Here is an 18,153-nt window from a genome sequence, read left to right on the forward strand (position 1 = left end):
CACTTGCACTGCAGCCTCAGTCTAGCTAGCTAACATTAGATAGCTTAACTAGCAGTCAAGACTGGTACTACAATCATATTTGATGATAAATAACCCAGCTATGGCAGCTATTAATCTACAGTAAAGTTAGTCTTGGTTGGTTGCTCTCTCTTGCTGCCTCCTGCCTGTGTCACTCGCTCAAAGTACGTCTCCTCCCTGCCTGCTAGAGCGGACCTTCTCTCCGGCTTTATCAGTTCTGGTTAACTTCTTTGGGGTAGGGGGCAGTATTGGGTAGCTTGGTTGAAAAACATGCCCAAATTAAGCTGCTTGCAACTCAGCCGTAAAAGCTAGAATATGCATATAATAAGTACATTTGGATAGAAAACACTGAAGTTTCTAAAACTGTTTGAATGATGTCTGTGAGTATACTAGAACCCATATGGCAGGACAACCTGATTTTTAAAAATCCAACCAGGAAGCGGGAAATCTGAGGTTTTTAGTTTTTCAACTCCGCCCCCATTGAAGATACCGTGGGATATTAGTTCTGTTTCACTTCCCAAGGCTTCCACTAGATGTCAACAGTATTTAGAACCTGTTTTGAGGATTCTACTCTAAAGGACGGGCTCATAAGAGTGCTTTGAGTGAGTGGTCTGGCAGAGTGCCACAGCCTCGGTCTGGCGCCCTAACGTGAAAGGTTACGTTCCACTTCATTTGTACAGACAAAGGAATTGTCTGGTTGGAACATGAATTATGTTAAACATCCTAAAGATTGATTCCATATTTAGTTTGGCATGTTTCTACAGGCTGTAACGGACCATTTTGAACTTTTTGTCAGACGTTCAGCGTGACCTGAATGCGCTTTTGGATTTGTTTACCAAAGGTCAAATTTTTGGGGACCAGTGAAGACCTATAATGCACACTCCATGTGGTGTGCTGACTGATGTAGCTGAGAGCGTGTGATTTCATCTGGATAAGTAGCTGAGAGCGTGTGATTTCAGCTGGATAACTAGGCTATGGCAATCTGCATTTTATTAAAGGAGTAGTTCACACAAATTACAAAATTATTCGCTGGTTACTTAGCCTATGTCCCTGGCACTGTTTCCAAATGCAAATGTTTTAGCGTTTGTGGCACAAATCCCATTCATCATCTTGTCCAAATCATCTGAAAGTATCTCATTGATTCTGAATCTGTCATTTATAGATAATTTGAACATGATGCACGAAAATGCTAATATTGATACCATGACTTGAATGGGATTTGTGCCACAAATGCTCAAACGTAAGCATTTGGAGACTGTGCCAGGGAAACTAAACTAAAGCAGGGATTTCTGTCATACCAATATGTCATTTTGTAATTTGGGTAAAATATCCCCTTAAATGTTGAACGGGATTTCATTTTTTGAGAAGTGCGAGCAGAGAGGAGGAAAAAGAAAAAAAGTGGACCTTGTTAAAATATTACAGCAAACTTGTATGGCCTAACAACTGCAGTGTGGACAGCATGCACTCTTCTGTTCTGTCTGCTCCAAGGAAGGGAGGGGCACCTCTACTACACTGGTTCAGCAGCCGAAAGAGCTAGGCCTATCCGCACCGCTCGTTGTCTCCCCTGAGGGGGAGCCTCTGCCACCAGTCCCAGAAAGTTCTCCTCACTCTGGGGCCCACGTGGGAGGCACACACTCATGAGGTTTGTGGGTGTAGTGGTGGATTGATGAGCTTGGCGTGGTAGTTTAGAGAGGGATAAATCCAGCTTCGAGAGAAAGGAGTTTAAACATTTTTTTTAATCAGGATGAGTGTGGTTTGGTAATATAGAGCTCTCTTTGGGTTTTGTCAATTTGAAAAGAGATGTTAGGATTTGTGGCAAGATTGCACTTTTGAGTATTGGCTGCTGATGGATCAGAGAGTGAGATTGAATAGAGATGTTGGAGCTTGTAAAAAATAAAATGGTTCACCAATATGTGGAAATTAAATCTTTGTTGCACTTGTATGTTAGTAAGGAGAGCTGTGCCGGGAGCCTGTGCTCTTCACCATGATGGCACCTCAACTTTTTTTATTTTTTTATTTTTTATTATTGAAGAACATTTGTTGCAAAAAAAACCATGTCTGTGGGGGCTGGCTTTGCAATAAACCTGACACTCACCATCATGGGTTGGAACTGGTAATAAAACTTGACTGATTTGTAGCTGAGATATTAATCATCCTCTGGACACAGCGCAACCGGAATGTCTGGGGCAGTGGATTTGAGCTGAATCCGAGCCAGCCCGGCTACTGCGTGACTGTTCATTATCCCTGCTGCTGAGTATCCAGAAAGCTGCTGCTAGTGCTTGGAAGTGACGTGAACACAGGACAGTCCATACCATTTACCAGGGAGCTCAGCAGACAATGGTTGATCTGTTTGTGTGTGTGTGTGGAGGGGGAAGAGCCAGGGGGCTGGTGAAAGGGGAGCTGATCTCTGAAACCCGTAGCCGTGTGGTGCGAGCTGTCCTTCAGTGCCCCCGTTTTGGTGGAATGCACTTCAGAAAGCACACCATGCGGTTCTTATGCAAATGTACCCTTCAGCCACATGCTCCCATTGCCATCCTGTCAGGACTCTCTTTCTGTTTGTTTAGTTGGCCGTTTCCAATTATCTGTGACCCGCCACATACTTTCCGTTTGGTCTCAGATAGAGGTGGATAAAAACAACCTGCACTATAGTGTTTGTTTGCCGGCAGTTCAAGACAAATCGTCTCTCTAAATGATTGAGTAGAACAAACGGTGAGGATTTAGAATTTGAAAGTTTTTATTTGCCCCCCAAAATATTTTGAAGTGGGTTTTGAATTGTGACAAGTTGGAGTACATTTTGGATTCCTCCAAAGCTTATTTTAGACGGCCAAACATCTAGCGTATAGACTATCTCTTACTTAACCAGCCATTTAGTTTTCTCCATGCTCTTTATTATTTTCTGTTAGCTCCCTCCCTACCTCGTTCACATCTTAAATGCTTCTCAGCGATTAGTGGAAGTTAATGAAGATACTTGTTTCCTCATTATAACCTGTTCAGATGTCTAAGTGAAAGGTCATTGCTTCAGAGAAGAGGCGGTGGACTGTTACGTGCACACTCATCTCTCTTAAAAAGTAATCTAACCTAATTAGTATCATTCAACATAAGTACATTCAGAGTGTTAATTGTTAAAATGTTTTTGAAATGGGATGAATGGCACTGAGTGACAGTGAATTGATTAGGGTACATTTGAGGCATTATTAAAACCAATCATCTTGACATGTCAGGTGCATGCTTGGTAGGTCACACCAAACAATTCAGTTGATCTTTGGCTACCACTGAGCTTTTAATAAGCATATATACATATATTTTTTTTGAGGGTTTTATAACTCTGTTAACTCAAAGTAAAACAATTGAGGCCATAGTCCTTTTAGTCGATTTCTCCTCACTAGTGTTGCCAATGGATATATTTACTGTTAAGAATAACTGATCTCGGCTACACACCCATTCCTAAAGACGACATTAAACACTTTGAAAGTAACCTTGGGAGAAGTCGCACAGTCCCCTTTGTGTCCTCCAACACAAACACCCACTTTCTCTCTTAATCTTATTGTTCCCGGTATATCCCGTTTTGTTTTCCAATTGAATGATTTATCTAGGTGTTTTGCACATTTTGTGAGTATTTAAAATGAATTGTTGCTTGTGACAGCCTGCTGCGGTATTTTTACAATGGCATACAACCACAACCTTTCAAAACGCCTCTCCCTCCCTCCATACCCACTCCATCAAACCTTCCTTTCCTCACGTATTCCTGTTGCTTACTTTCCTTTGTTAGACCTGGCTGGCTGTGTCTGTCAGTCAGAGGCTGGGAAACCGTACAAAGTCTGGCAGGCCTTAGCTAGCTAGGCGAAAGACGTTGCGTGCATCCTATCCGAAGAGTTTGGAACAGTTTGCATATATTTTGTTCATATTGGTCTTCGCCAAGGATTTTTTTGGGCTGTTTGTGGTTGCAATTTTCTTTTTTGAGGCAAAACCCTTCGATGGTGATTGGTCAACAGTAGGGATTCTTCAATTAAGTGTTTGTCGTTCAACGAGTGGTGACTCGTTTTCATGCGAATTACGTCAATTAATTACAGATTTCTTGTTGTCTTAGTCAGAATGAATCTAAGGGTAAACTGGCTACAGCTTCTCAAGAGGGGCAAAACGGTACTCTTGATGCTTTTCATCTCGTTTTTCAAGGGAATTTCTTTTTAAGGGACGTTCACTTCGCCTAGCTGAGCAAACCGAACCTTGTGTGTAGACGCCAAACAGGCCATCTCTCTGTGCCTGCCTCCCACTGCTACCAGCTCTGCTGGCTGGGGCTTAACTCCCTGCACCCTGGGATTTTCCAGGTGTCACTGCCTGTGTGGCCAGCTGCTACTGGAGTAGTGGCGGAAACACCGGGATGAGGAGCGTAGCCTCATTACAGAGCTTCTGACTGGCCTGGCTCATTAGGCTAGAGGCCTCTCTGGCCTGCACGACAGGCCTCTCATTCTGGCTGCCACTAGACCTACTTTTTTGCCTACATCCTCCACTGCTTATCATTCACCCCTTATCATGGGCTGTAGGGGAAGGGAAAGTTGCTATCTTTATTCAGGAAGAAGAAATACTGTCTCGCGCCTTAATTTGAATGGCATTCTTGTTTTTGACTAACTTTTGGCATTAGGGATTCTCGTGTAATTTGGTCAGATGCTTATTTTCTAGTGGATCTGGCGTTGTCCTTTTATAGCTGAGGATCATCTGCAGTCACACTCGTCATGACAGTCCTCCGAGCTCATGCCAGGACATTCTTGACTCCTTTCCCAGGCGCTCTCACTCTCACCCTGTCTCTTCCTCTTTTCACTCATTTTCACCACCTCCTCCCACGCTGTCGTTCTTGCGTCAGCGCCATTGGCTGTCCTTGCCTGTAATTTCCCAGCAAACGTTTGGACACACTGTTCCAGATATGGTGAACAGGGCCCTACTATTGTGCCGTGTTTTTGGCATCACGGGCTGATAGTGTTCTAACCTCTGACATCCAGGCAAACAAGTGGTCACAGTATTTCTTCTTAAAACAGTCCCTATTTCAAGCTCTCCTCTGAAGGTTGAGTCTTTCTGCCATTTATTCAGTCATACACTATATACACTCATTACACATCCCTTTGTGGCAAGTGTGGAATGTGTCCTGTGAATGAGTTGGATACTGATGAAAAAATGTAATCCTGGTCTGAGCCTGGCTCTTTACTACCTATAAGCGACTCGTAAAATAAATGATGAAGCAAAACCCATCTAACCAGTCGTGCTTTGGCTGAACGATCTAAAAAAAGAAAATATAAAAATAAGACCGTTGCTTGGTTTGGAAAGAACAATGGCCAAAGCACGCAGCATATCTGCATTTCTAATGTCACTGTTTTTTGTCTTCTGATATTTGAAGTTTTCAGGAGCGCTCCCAAGGTTGCGCCAGGCTTGAGTGATTCCAGTGATTTGCGCTGATTGCACATTTCGCAGCACCGCTGCATGCCCAGTGACTCACTAGGGCTGGAACAGCCACATCAGCATTGTACTGACCTCTGGATCCATTGCATTAAAGCAGAGGTCAGTCCTTCTAAAATAAACTTAGTGATTACTGTTTTCTCTCACTGGTGTGTGTGTATGCAATGGTGTGTGTGTGTGTGTGTGTGTGTGTGTACACACACTTCAGAGAATGTCCCTGTTTCCATAGTGAATATACTTCCTCTTCTGTTTCATTCAGTCACCTGCAGCAGTTGTTGGCCTTACAGAGAGTGAATGAGAATTGACACTCCCTAGGGACAGTGCAGTCTTGAATCCTGCCAGGCACTGTGTTCTCCGCTGGTATTATTCAGACAAGCAGGACACACATCCTCACAGCTGCTACCACTAAATGGCTGAATCATTTATAGCTCAATATTTTATGAATATTATTGGCCAGGTCCACCTTTTGTTTTCCCTGCTACACACGTGGTTTTAATGATTTCCAGCTCCCTAGAGTGTGTGGGAGCACTTTGTGTGTGCAAACTGTCATTTTATTATGTATAGAGGGAGAGCTGGCCAACATGAACTTTTAATGGGAGACTCCGCATGTTTTTTGTTGTTTTTGAGTCGCTTCGTAATGAGAAAGAATACTGAAATTAGAGGATGTTATTTTTATCAGCCTTTTTAGGCCAGTTGGCAGCTATTACCCTTTATGATTTAACCAGAATGTTATACTGTTCAGTGTTTACTCCCTTGCTTTTTATTGCCTAGTTACGTTGCGTGTGTGACTTGTCTTGTTGAAACGGTGCCTTGTGACAGGCAAAGCATTGGGTTTAACTCCGGGTTAGAAAAATAAAAAGGAAAATCAACTGCAAAGCAATAAAAGCAACAGCCTTTAGTGCTTTGCTCTAGATTAGAATTGTCTGTGTCCAATTTTCTTGGTGGCCTCCAAGTGGCTTTCAGACCCCTACTTCCTATATGAAGTGGCGGTAAAGCCATTATGCCTCCTGGGGGTTTGCCTATGATATTGGACTACTAATAAAAGGAGCTCGGTCTTGTACTGCACGGGCGACTTTGTATGGGGAGTCTGGACTGGCATGTCTCAACAGAGCCGCGCTCCAATGGCACCATGGGATAGTTTCAGCTAGAGGGAGGGAGACTGCCAGTAGCTGTCTCTTGTCTGCTCTTCCAGTCTTTTGTCCCCTGCAGTTGCTGTGAATTAGTCCCGTCTCCTGACTGATTCCAGGACAGAGGTTGGAAGTGTCTCTTGTATTGTGGAATAATGTTTGCCGTTTATTTGGAAGAGCAGAGCCTCTGTCGTTTTTGAGTTCATCCACTAACTTCCTTGGTTCGTCTCCTAAGATGCACCAGAGGCACAGATGAATCCCAGGTCTTGTCAAAACGTATGAAAACCCATTTGAATCGGCGTTGAATGGTACAGGGTGTTTTTTATTTTGTTTCAGAGGTGGATAAAAAGGATTGACAGAGGAAAAACATTTGCATGCACATTCCATTCCCTGATGATAATATTAATAACCTTATGAAAGAGCTGTTTATAGGCCTATGTACCTAAACAAACAAACATGTGGGTTTGCACCAGCAGGGGTTTGGCAGGCACAGCAAGCTGTCTGACAATGTTGTATTTTAGTGTGTATTTTGTACTCTACAGTGTGTCAAAGTAAACAATGCCTATTCTGGTCTCCGCCCCCAGTATTCATCCCCCTACGATCTTTTTCCCTCAATCTGTTCTATTCCATTTTTCCACATGCCCAAAAGGCAGTCTACGCCTAATCATTTTGTCAGAGTATTCCCCCATTTTACAGTAACATTTGAGTAATCTAGCAGATACTCTTATCCAGAGTGACTTACAGGAGCAATTAGGGTTAAGTGCATTGCTCAAGGGCACATGGACAGATTTTTCACCTAGTCGGTGCTGGGATTCGAACTAGGGCTTGGCGATATGGCCTAAAAATCATATCACGTTATCTATTTTTTTTTAAATCATTAAAAAAATATATATATATATTTATTTTTTTTAATGATTTTTTTGGAATATATATATAAACAAATGACCTTTTAATTAAAAGGTTAATAGACTGCATTTGAAACAGTTGGGACAAATCGAATAAATTCAGGACTTGTAAAATTATACTGCTCCCAAGTGGCACAGCGGTCAAAGGCACTGCATCTCAGTGCAAGAGGCGTCACTACAGTACCTGGTTCAAATCCAGGCAGTATCACAAGTCCCATAGGGCGGCGCACAATTGGCCCTGCCGGGTCCGGGTTTGTCCCGGGGTAGGCCGTCATTGTAAATAAGAATTTGTTCTTAACTGATTTGCCTAGTTAAATAAAAGTTACACATAGTGAGTAGCCAGCTAATCTCGATATACTGAACAAAAATATGAACGCAACATGCAACGATTTCAAATAATTTTATTCAGTTACGGTTTATATAAGGAAATATTAATATTTAAATCAATTCATTAAACTCATCTATGGATTTCACTTGACTGGGAATACAGATATGCATCTGTTGGTCACACACACTTAAAAAACAGAACCATTGAGTAGACCTCCATTTGTCTCATGCAGTGCGACACATCTCCTCAGAGTTGATCTGGCTGTTGATTGTGGAATGTTGTCCCACTCCTCCTCAATGGCTGTGCAAAGTTGCTGGATATTGGCGGGAAGTGGAATACGCTGTTGTACACGTGATGGCGGCGGATAATTGGCATGACAATGGTCCTCGGGACCTCGTCACGGTATCTGTGCATTGTCATCAATAAAATACAATTGTGTTCGTTGTCCGTAGCTAATGCCTGCCCATACCACTGCCACCATGGGGTACTCTGTTCACAACGTTTTCATCAGCAAACCGCCATACACGTGGTCTACGGTTGTGAGGCTGGTTGGACGTACTGCCAAATTCTATGAAATGACTGAGGCGGCTTATGGTAGAGAAATTAACATTCAGCATGCATGATCCTTCAACTTCAGACATCTGTGGAATTGTGTAGTGTGGCAAAACTGAGTGGCCTTTTATTGTCCCCAGCACAAGGTGCACCTGTGTAACGATCATGCTTTTAAATCAGCTTCTTTTTTTTCTTTTTTGAATTTACCCCCTTTTTCTCCCCAATTTCGTGGTATCCAATTGTTAGTAGCTACTATCTTGTCTCATCGCTACAACTCCCCAGTGGGCTCGGGAGAGACTAAGATTGAAAGTCATGTGTCCTCCGATAGACAACCCAACCAAGCCGCACGCTTCTTAACACAGCGCGCATCCAACCCGAAAGCCAGCCGCACCAATGTGTCGGAGGAAACACAGTGCACCTGGCAACCTTGGTTAGTGTGCACTGCGCCCAGCCTGCCACAGGAGTCACTGGTGCGTGATGAGACAAGGATATCCCTACCGGCCAGGCCCTCCCTAACCCGGACGACGCTAGGCCAATTGTGCGTCGCCCCACGGACCTCCCGGTTACGAGCCTGGGCGCGAATCCAGAGTCTCTGGTGGCACAGCTGGCGCTGCGGTACAGCGCCATTCACCACTGCGCCACCCGGGAGGCGGGATGTAAACAAATGTGTTCACAAAATCTGAGAGAAATAAACTTTTTGTGCGTTTGGAACATTTCTGGAGTCTTTTATTTCAGCTCATGAAACATGGGACCAGCACTTTACATGTTGCATTTTTATGTTTTTGCTCAGTGTATTTAAAGTCTAGCCGCATGTGACAAACTGAGCATTATTTTTCCACAAAAATGTTAATTGATTCTCCTGTCTTAGCAAGATCTGCTCTAAGTTTTGGGAGTTGAGATATAAAAAGGTATTGTTACAAAGGTTCAGTTATCCTCTATTGCGGTCAAATAATGTTTCGGTGTCCATATGACCAATGTTGGACCAAACTTTAAATGCAAAAAGTGAGTTGGAACGGCTTGTCAGAGAGGAAGAAGATTTTTCGTTGATGTGAGGTGTAGGGGCTTGGTGTCTTTGCAAGTTGGGCGGTGCACATGAAAAAAAAAAAAAAGACAAACGCTCATGAAAACGATAGTCATTTGGAACATTTGCGCTAAAACATTATCTCTATATCGCCCAGCCCTAATTCGAACCAGTGAGCTTTCGGTTACTGGCCCAACGCTCTTAACCGCTAGGCTACCTGCTCCCATTCCCCATCATGTTCTCACTTGTCCCATTTAGTATGTGTAGTTTCTTTTGTTGGCCCTGGTTGGTAGGCCTATTTGAATATGGCAGGGGTGTGGTCTGCCGTTGATTTCTTCCTCATCGTGACTCATCTGGCTCTCTCCTCATGCACTGAGCCATAGCCTAAATGTTAGACTGACTAATGTTTCTCCTCCTTTTGATTATATCCTTTAAAAAAAAAAACTTTTCAACTAGTCTTTCAGCTCATCGGTTTCTTTTATTGTGTCTCTCTTTCTTCTTTGTTCTCTAACTTGATCTTTTTTAGCCGCTTTTCATCTGAATCCAAATGTCTCGTTTCCAAAGTATGAGTGTCTCTTTTAGACTCCATCACAAGCTGTTGTAACATCTGTTGAATGTCTTGAGGAGAAATACCCTCCTTGCTCAGAGCAGACACTGACATTTCTCCTGTTCCCACTAATGATTTAAGGGGAAGATGAGACGGTGGGAGAGAAATGGCGACAGAACTCAACATACTGTAGGCCTAGCCTAATTGGGTTGAAGGCAGTGTGTGGGTGTGCTGTTTTTAGTGTGTGGTGTGTAGTTTAAAAAGGTACTGGGTGTACTTGTGTGTATGCCTCCACACTATTTCCAGATAATTGCCATGAGCCAGTGCAGGTAGGCAGTGTGTGTGTTCATGTGCGTACGTGTTTGCTCATTCAGTGTTGGGTAATGAAAGAGAAACACGAGGTCACACCTGGATGAGAGCCACAATCGGTCCTCCGAGGGCTTTGGGTAACATTGCTCAGCTAAGCAGGTGGATCGGCTTCCCTCCACTGCCTTTCTGAGAGGTAAAACAGCCGCCTCGTCTTCTCCTCCTCTTCTCCCCCACTGCATTCCAGCAGCAGGGTTCCTCTGGGCTGGTTGCTGCTGCTGTAATATCCCTATAAATGTGTACTCTTCCATGCCATAATGAGCTTTTTGTTTGTCTTTTTTCCTCTTCACAGACCACCACATTCACCAGGCTCTGATAGCCTTTGTTTATTGTTTAAAGACATCCTCCAGCCAATTTGGAACTTTTACTGTTGAAAAGCGATATCCCAAGTATCAATACAGTAAAGGACACACACACACACACACACTAAAGGGTAAAAAACTATTTGAGTAAAGAAGTTTTTTTTTCTTTTGTTGACACAACTGCAAACCACAAGGAGTAGGGCATTCAAGGAGTTGGCCTGATGGGAATCTATGATGTCATTGGCCTCCCCGCTTGCTTGAACAAAAGAGGAAAGGCCCACCCCCTTACTTGTGCCATGTCATGACTTACCTGGTCCACCTATTGAGATGTGCCTTTTGTTAAGTAAATCAGGTGTTAAAAGATATGAAAAGGATACCTAAGTGTTTAGTTCCAACTCGCATGATACTGTGCTTTGTTTAGCATGTACTGGATAGAGTGGTGATGTTAATACTCTGCTTTGTTTAGCATGTACTGGATAGAGTGGTGATGTTGATACTCTGCTTTGTTTAGCATGTACTGGATAGAGTGGTGATGTTAATACTCTGCTTTGTTTAGCATGTACTGGATAGAGTGGTGATGTTGATACTCTGCTTTGTTTAGCATGTACTGGATAGAGTGGTGATGTTAATACTCTGCTTTGTTTAGCATGTACTGGATAGAGTGGTGATGTTGATACTCTGCTTTGTTTAGCATGTACTGGATAGAGTGGTGATGTTAATACTCTGCTTTGTTTAGCATGACTGGATAGAGTGGTGATGTTGATACTCTGCTTTGTTTAGCATGTACTGGATAGAGTGGTGATGTTAATACTCTGCTTTGTTTAGCATGTACTGGATAGAGTGGTGATGTTGATACTCTGCTTTGTTTAGCATGTACTGGATAGTGGTGATGTTAATACTCTGCTTTGTTTAGCATGTACTGGATAGAGTGGTGATGTTGATACTCTGCTTTGTTTAGCATGTACTGGATAGAGTGGTGATGTTGATACTCTGCTTTGTTTAGCATGTACTGGATAGAGTGGTGATGTTGATACTCTGCTTTGTTTAGCATGTACTGGATAGAGTGGTGATGTTAATACTCTGCTTTGTTTAGCATGTACTGGATAGAGTGGTGATGTTAATACTCTGCTTTGTTTAGCATGTACTGGATAGAGTGGTGATGTTGATACTCTGCTTTGTTTAGCATGTACTGGATAGAGTGGTGATGTTAATACTCTGCTTTGTTTAGCATGTACTGGATAGAGTGGTGATGTTAATACTCTGCTTTGTTTAGCATGTACTGGATAGAGTGGTGATGTTAATACTCTGCTTTGTTTAGCATGTACTGGATAGAGTGGTGATGTTAATACTCTGCTTTGTTTAGCATGTACTGGATAGAGTGGTGATGTTGATACTCTGCTTTGTTTAGCATGTACTGGATAGAGTGGTGATGTTAATACTCTGCTTTGTTTAGCATGTACTGGATAGAGTGGTGATGTTAATACTCTGCTTTGTTTAGCATGTACTGGATAGAGTGGTGATGTTGATGCTCTGCTTTGTTTAGCATGTACTGGATAGAGTGGTGATGTTAATACTCTGCTTTGTTTAGCATGTACTGGATAGAGTGGTGATGTTAATACTCTGCTTTGTTTAGCATGTACTGGATAGAGTGGTGATGTTGATACTCTGCTTTGTTTAGCATGTACTGGATAGAGTGGTGATGTTGATACTCTGCTTTGTTTAGCATGTACTGGATAGAGTGGTGATGTTAATACTCTGCTTTGTTTAGCATGTACTGGATAGGGTGGTGATGTTAATACTCTGCTTTGTTTAGCATGTACTGGATAGGGTGGTGATGTTACTGCGTTTCCTCCATCCTATTCTGCCCAGGGATTCTATCCACGTGTGGAAATTAATTCACTTTGCTGATTCCGTTTGATAAAAAAAAGCTTAGTTACAATACACTGTCTGCTATAAGTGATTGTGAACAGTATTTTCATTAGTCCTGGGTCAGTGGTGAATAAATAGCATGTGTGTGTGTCTATGTAAATGTATACAAGTTAAAAGACCAATGGCAGATTCTCCCTGACATTTGTAATGTTGTTATATCTGGTGACAGGCAGACTAAGTTAGTGACATGTATGCCACTGTGTGTGCCTGTCAAGCTCTGAGGTGTTATTTGGCTGCCATAGTGAATGAGATGGAGTGACAGCCATGGTATGAGGCTACACTCAAATGCCCTTCTTTTTTTTAAAACTTTTTTTTTTATATCATGTATATTTAAATTCTCCATCCTCTTATATCATGTCACTGTGTTAGTACTCAGGTAATGACAAGGATGGAGGTTTTTCTAAATTATTGACTGACATTTGTGCCTCATATGATTTATTTCAACGACGGGGCACTTGGTTTCGGGCGGGTGATGGATTGCACACCAGGCTGGCGTCTCAGACGTTTCTTTTCTTTCCTTCCTGCAGTCTTAACCTTGAGAGAGGATATGTGGTTAGCATATTACTGACACAGGACATAGTTCACTGCCAGTCAAAGGGAATTTAATTCTAAGGTCAATGATGGAGAATCACCCCCCCCCCTTGGATGACAACTAAATCAGAATAGTAGAACGTAACCAACTGACGTGCCAGGATGTTTGTGTACGTGTTTTAACAGCTTTGTCTGTTTGCCTGTGCTGCCCATGACCAATTAGAATGTTTATGTCTTTGCCCAAATGAGACCGGGGTGCAGAGATGAACAGAGGGTGTTACTGATTTTAATTAGGGCTGCTCTCTCTTTTATTAGCTGTCACAAACTTGAGAGCTGAATTACCATTCATGCGCTTAAGCACTGCTTGTGGAAATTGCCCTGTGTGACCGAGTGTCACCTGTTTGTGAGGCTGCAGTGCAGTCTGATTGGGCGGTATCCATATTTGTATACCGGCATACCTTTTCTGTTTCATACCGGGGTATACGGTATTACCAGAAGTGCACACAAGGGGCGCTATTTCGTTATCTAAGGTTAGCCATTATAACCCCTTTTTAGACTGTCCATTTGTGGAGAACTAGAGATGGAGCACTATATTGGGATGGAAATGGCACTCTGGTAAACCCTGGATCTAGTTGGGGAGGGGGAAAAAGTACATCTAGTCAGTAGTGACGTCCGCCTTCGGGTTCCATCTCAGACTCTCCATTGACCTTTTAATGGAAGGATTGTGAATAATTTAGCTGTCTCTGATTCAGAAGTTATATGTGCTAAATGTTAATCCCAAGGTGAAGTGCTGGTCATCAGCTTACTGGGCTCTACAGGTGTGTTCCACATTCTCGTTAAAAATAATGAGGAATGGAAGCGGCGGCGGCAGCAGAGTTTCAGGATTCGTATGCAGCCAGACCTCTGCCGGACACATCACATGTTGGCTTCGTTTAACAGCGGTATTCCTTCAAAACAGGATCGTTTTGAAGAGATTGGATTCCAGACATTTTCAAAATTACTTATTTTTCAATCTTTCAGAAAGAATGAAACGTACTGGGCCGACGCATTAGGTTGTCCAAGAGGGGATGAATCACCTGGCCTTTGTGGCCAACCTGCATTGAGCCAGTTAGATAACCATACCTTGAACCCCTGCCGGAATCTGTGGAATGGTACAGTCAGATTCACGCGGTGTGGCTACAACAATTATGGAGTGTAACTTGGTATGATCCTTTATCCATGATTTAAAGGATTGCACAGTACATGATTAAAAGTATGTGGACACCTGCTCGTCGAGCAACTCATACATGGGCATCAATATGGAGTTGGTCCCCCGTTTGCTACTAAAAACAGCATCCAATCTTCAGGGACTTGCTTCCATTCAGCCACGAGCATTAGTGAGGTTGTGCTCTGATGTTTGGCGACTATCCTGACTCTCAGTCTGCGTTCCAATTCATCCCAAAGGTGTTCGACGGGGTTGAGGTCAGGGCTCTGTGCAGGCCAATTAAGTTCTTCCACACCGATCTCAACAAACCATTTCTATATGCATTTCGCTTTGTGCACGGGGACATTGTCATGCTGAAACAACAAAGGGCCTTCCCCAAGCTGTTGCCACAAAGTGCAGAATTGTCTGGAATGTAATTGTATGCTGTAGCTTTAAGATATCCCTTCACTGGAACTAAGGGTCCTAGCCCAAACCATTAAAAACAGCCCCAGACCATTATTCCTTTTTACGCACTCTGTGGTCCCGTTCTGTGAGCTTGTGTGGCCTACCACTTCTCGGCTAAGCTGTTGTTGCTCCTAGACGTTTCCACTTCACAGTGGAACTGCACTTAGTTGACTGGGGTAGTTCTACCAGGGCAGAAACTTGACGAACTGACTTGTTGGAAAGGTGGCATCCTATGATGGCACCACGTTGAAAGTCACTGAGCTCTTCAGTAAGGCCATTCTACTGCCAATGTTTGTCCTCAGCGATTGCATGACTGTGCGTGATTTTACACACCTGTCGTAGCTGAAATAGCCGAGTCCACTAATTTTGAAGTGGTGTCTAACTTTGTGTGTGTGTACAAACACGCGTGCATGTATTTGGAAAATATTGACTACAGCCTTATTCCAAAATTGATTTTAAATATGGATTAAAAATAAAACACTTTTTAGACATGTTTGCACATGTATTAAAAATAAAAGACCCTTTGTTATGAGACTTGAAATTGAGCTCAGGTGCATCCTGTTTCCATTGAGCATCCCTGAGATGTTTCTACAACTTGATTGGAGTCCACCTGTGGTAAATTCAATTGATTGGACACTATTTGGAAAGGCACACACCTGTCTATATAAGATCCCAAAGTTGACAGTGTGTGTCAGAGCAAAACCAAACCATGAGGTTGAAGGAATTGTCTAGAGCTCAGAGGCAGGATTGTGTCAAGGCATAGATCCTGGGGAAGGTACCAAAAGATTGTTGCAGCATTGAAGGTCCCCAAGAACAAAGTGGCCTCCATCATTCTTAAATGGAAGAAGTTTGGAACCACCAAGACTTTTCCTAGAGCTGGTCGCCCGGCCAAACTGAGCAATCGGGAGATGAGGGCCTTGGTCAGGAATGTGACCAAGAACCCGATGGTCACTCTGACAGATCTCCAGAGTTCCTCTGTGGAAATGGGAGAAACTTCCAGAAGGGCAGCAATCTCTGCAGCACTCCAACAATCAGGCCTTTATGGTCAGAGGAAGCCACTCCTCAGTAAAGGCACATGACAGCCCGCTTGGAGTTTGCCAAAAGGTATCTAAACTCAGACCATGGTAAACAGGATACTCTGATCTGATGAAACCAATATTGAATTCTTTGGCCTGAATGCCAAGTGTCACATCTGGAGTAAACCTGGCAGCATAATGTTGTGGGGATGTTTTTCAGGGACTGGGAGACTAGTCAGGATGGAGGGAAAGATGAACGGAGCAAAGTACAGACATCCTTGATGAACACCTACTTCAACTGGGGCGAAGGTTCAGCTTCCAACAGGATAAAGAGAAACGCAGGAGTGGCTTTGGGACAAGTCTCTGAATGTCCTTGAGTGGCCTAGCCAGAGAACGGATTTGTATCTGAATGAGAGAAATTTCCCAAATACAGGCTTGCCAAGCTTGTAGCATCATACCCAAGGAGACTCTAGGCTGCCAAAAGTGCTTCCACAAAGTACTGAGTAAAGTGTGAATACTTACAGTTGGAAGTTTACAGACACTTAGGTTGGAGTCATTAAAACTCATTTTTCAACAACTCCACAAATGTCTTGTTAACAAACTATAGTTTTGGCAAGTTGGTTAGGACATCTACTTTGTGCATGACACAATTATTCCAACAATTGTTTAGACAGATTATTTCACTTATAATTCACTGTCACAATTCCAGTGGGTCAGAAGTTTACATACAAGTTGACTGCCTTTAAACAGCTTGGAAAATTCCAGAAAAGGTTGTCATGGCTTTAGAAGCTTCTGACAGGCTAATTGACATCATTTGAGTCCATTGGACGTGCACCTGTGGATGTATTTCAAGGCCTTCCTTCCAACTCAGTGCCTCTTTGCTTGACATCATGGGAAAATCAAAAGAAATCAGCCAAATTTCTTTAGACCTCCAAGTCTGGTTCATCCTTGGGAGCAATTTCCAAATGCCTGAAGGTACCACGTTCATCTGTACAAACAATAGAACGCAGGTATAAACACCATGGGACCACACAGCAGTCATCCCGCTCAGGAAAGAGACCCGTTCTGTCTCCTAGAGATGAGGGTACTTTGGTGTGAGAAGTGCAAATTCGATTCCTGAACAGCAGCAAAGGACCTTGTGAAGATGCTGGAGGCAACCGGTACAAAAGTATTGTTATCCACAGTAAAACGAGTCCTGTATCGACATAACCTGAAAGTCCGCTCAGCAAGGAAGAAGCTACTGCTCCAAAACCGCCATAAAAAAGCCAGACTACGGTTAGCAACTGCACATGGGGACAAAGATTGTACTTTTTTGAGAAATGTCCTCTGGTCTGATGAAACAAAAATAGAACTGTTTGTCCATAATGACCATCGTTATGTTTGGAGGAAAAGGGGGAGGCTTGCACGCTGAAGAACACCATCCCAATCTTAAAGCACAGAGGTAGCAGCATCATGTTGTGGGGGTGTTTTTGCTGCAGGAAGTACTGCAGCAAAACAAAATAGATGGCATCATGCGGAGCAAAATTATGTGGATATATAGAAGCAACATCAAGACATCAGGAAGTTAAAGCTTGGTCACAAATGGGTCTTCCGAATGGACAATGACCCCAAGCATACTTCCAAAGTTGTGGCAAAATGGCTTAAGGACAACAGTCAAGTTATTGGAGTGGCCATCACAAATCCCTGACCGCAAACGTACAGAAAATGTGTGCAGAACTGGAAAAGTGTGTGCGAGCAAGGCGGCCTACAAACCTGACTCAGTTACACCAGCTCTGTCAGAGGAATCGGCCAAAATTCACCCAGCTTATTGTGGGAGGCTTGTGGAAGGCTACCTGACATGTTTGACCCAATTTAAATAATTTAAAGGCAATGCTACCAAATACTAAATGAGTGTATGTAATCTTCTTACACACTGGGAATGTGATGAAAGAAATTAAAGCTGAAATAAATCATTCTCCTATTATTCTGACATTTCACATTCTTTTAATAAAGTGGTGATCCTAACTGACCCAAGACAGAGAATTTTTACAAGGATTAAATGTCAGAAATTGTGAAAAGCTGAGTTTAAATGTATTTGGCTGAGGTGTATGCACATTTCTGACTTCAACTCTATGTAAATGTGATAATTCAGTGTTTTTTTCTTTGTCATTATGGGTTATTGTGTGTAGATTGAAGGGGGGGCAATTTATTCAATTTTAGAATAAGGCTGTAATGTGGAAAACAATGTGGAAAAAGTTAAGATCTCAATACTTTCCTAATTCACTAGTGTATTTTCACTGGATGAAAGAGCAAGTGTCTGAGCTTTACAGACAACAAATTGATTTGATCGACTTGTTCAACTGTCCATTTGTAGTGGTGGAGTTAAAGATTCTGCCTGTCATTCACAAATTAATGTGATCAGATGACTCATCTGTAGTG

The 18,153-nt window shown here is 42.8% G+C and overlaps 1 protein-coding gene across 4 annotated transcripts in view; it reads left to right on the forward strand.

Annotated features, from left to right (window-relative positions):
- The window catches only part of tjap1 (tight junction associated protein 1 (peripheral)), an 81,138-nt gene that overhangs the window by 4,642 nt on the left and 58,343 nt on the right, over positions 1-18,153 (forward strand). The window contains exon 2 of one of the 4 annotated variants that reach the window (XM_046358853.1): positions 1,507-1,660. The exons of the other annotated variants lie outside the window; for them this stretch is intronic. The gene's annotated coding sequence lies outside the window, so the exon portion shown is untranslated. The remainder of the gene's footprint in view (positions 1-1,506; positions 1,661-18,153) is intronic. 4 annotated transcript variants of the gene reach the window in all.

This window comes from Oncorhynchus gorbuscha, linkage group LG08, assembly GCF_021184085.1.
Source record: "Oncorhynchus gorbuscha isolate QuinsamMale2020 ecotype Even-year linkage group LG08, OgorEven_v1.0, whole genome shotgun sequence".
In the NCBI taxonomy this organism is placed as follows: domain Eukaryota; kingdom Metazoa; phylum Chordata; class Actinopteri; order Salmoniformes; family Salmonidae; genus Oncorhynchus; species Oncorhynchus gorbuscha.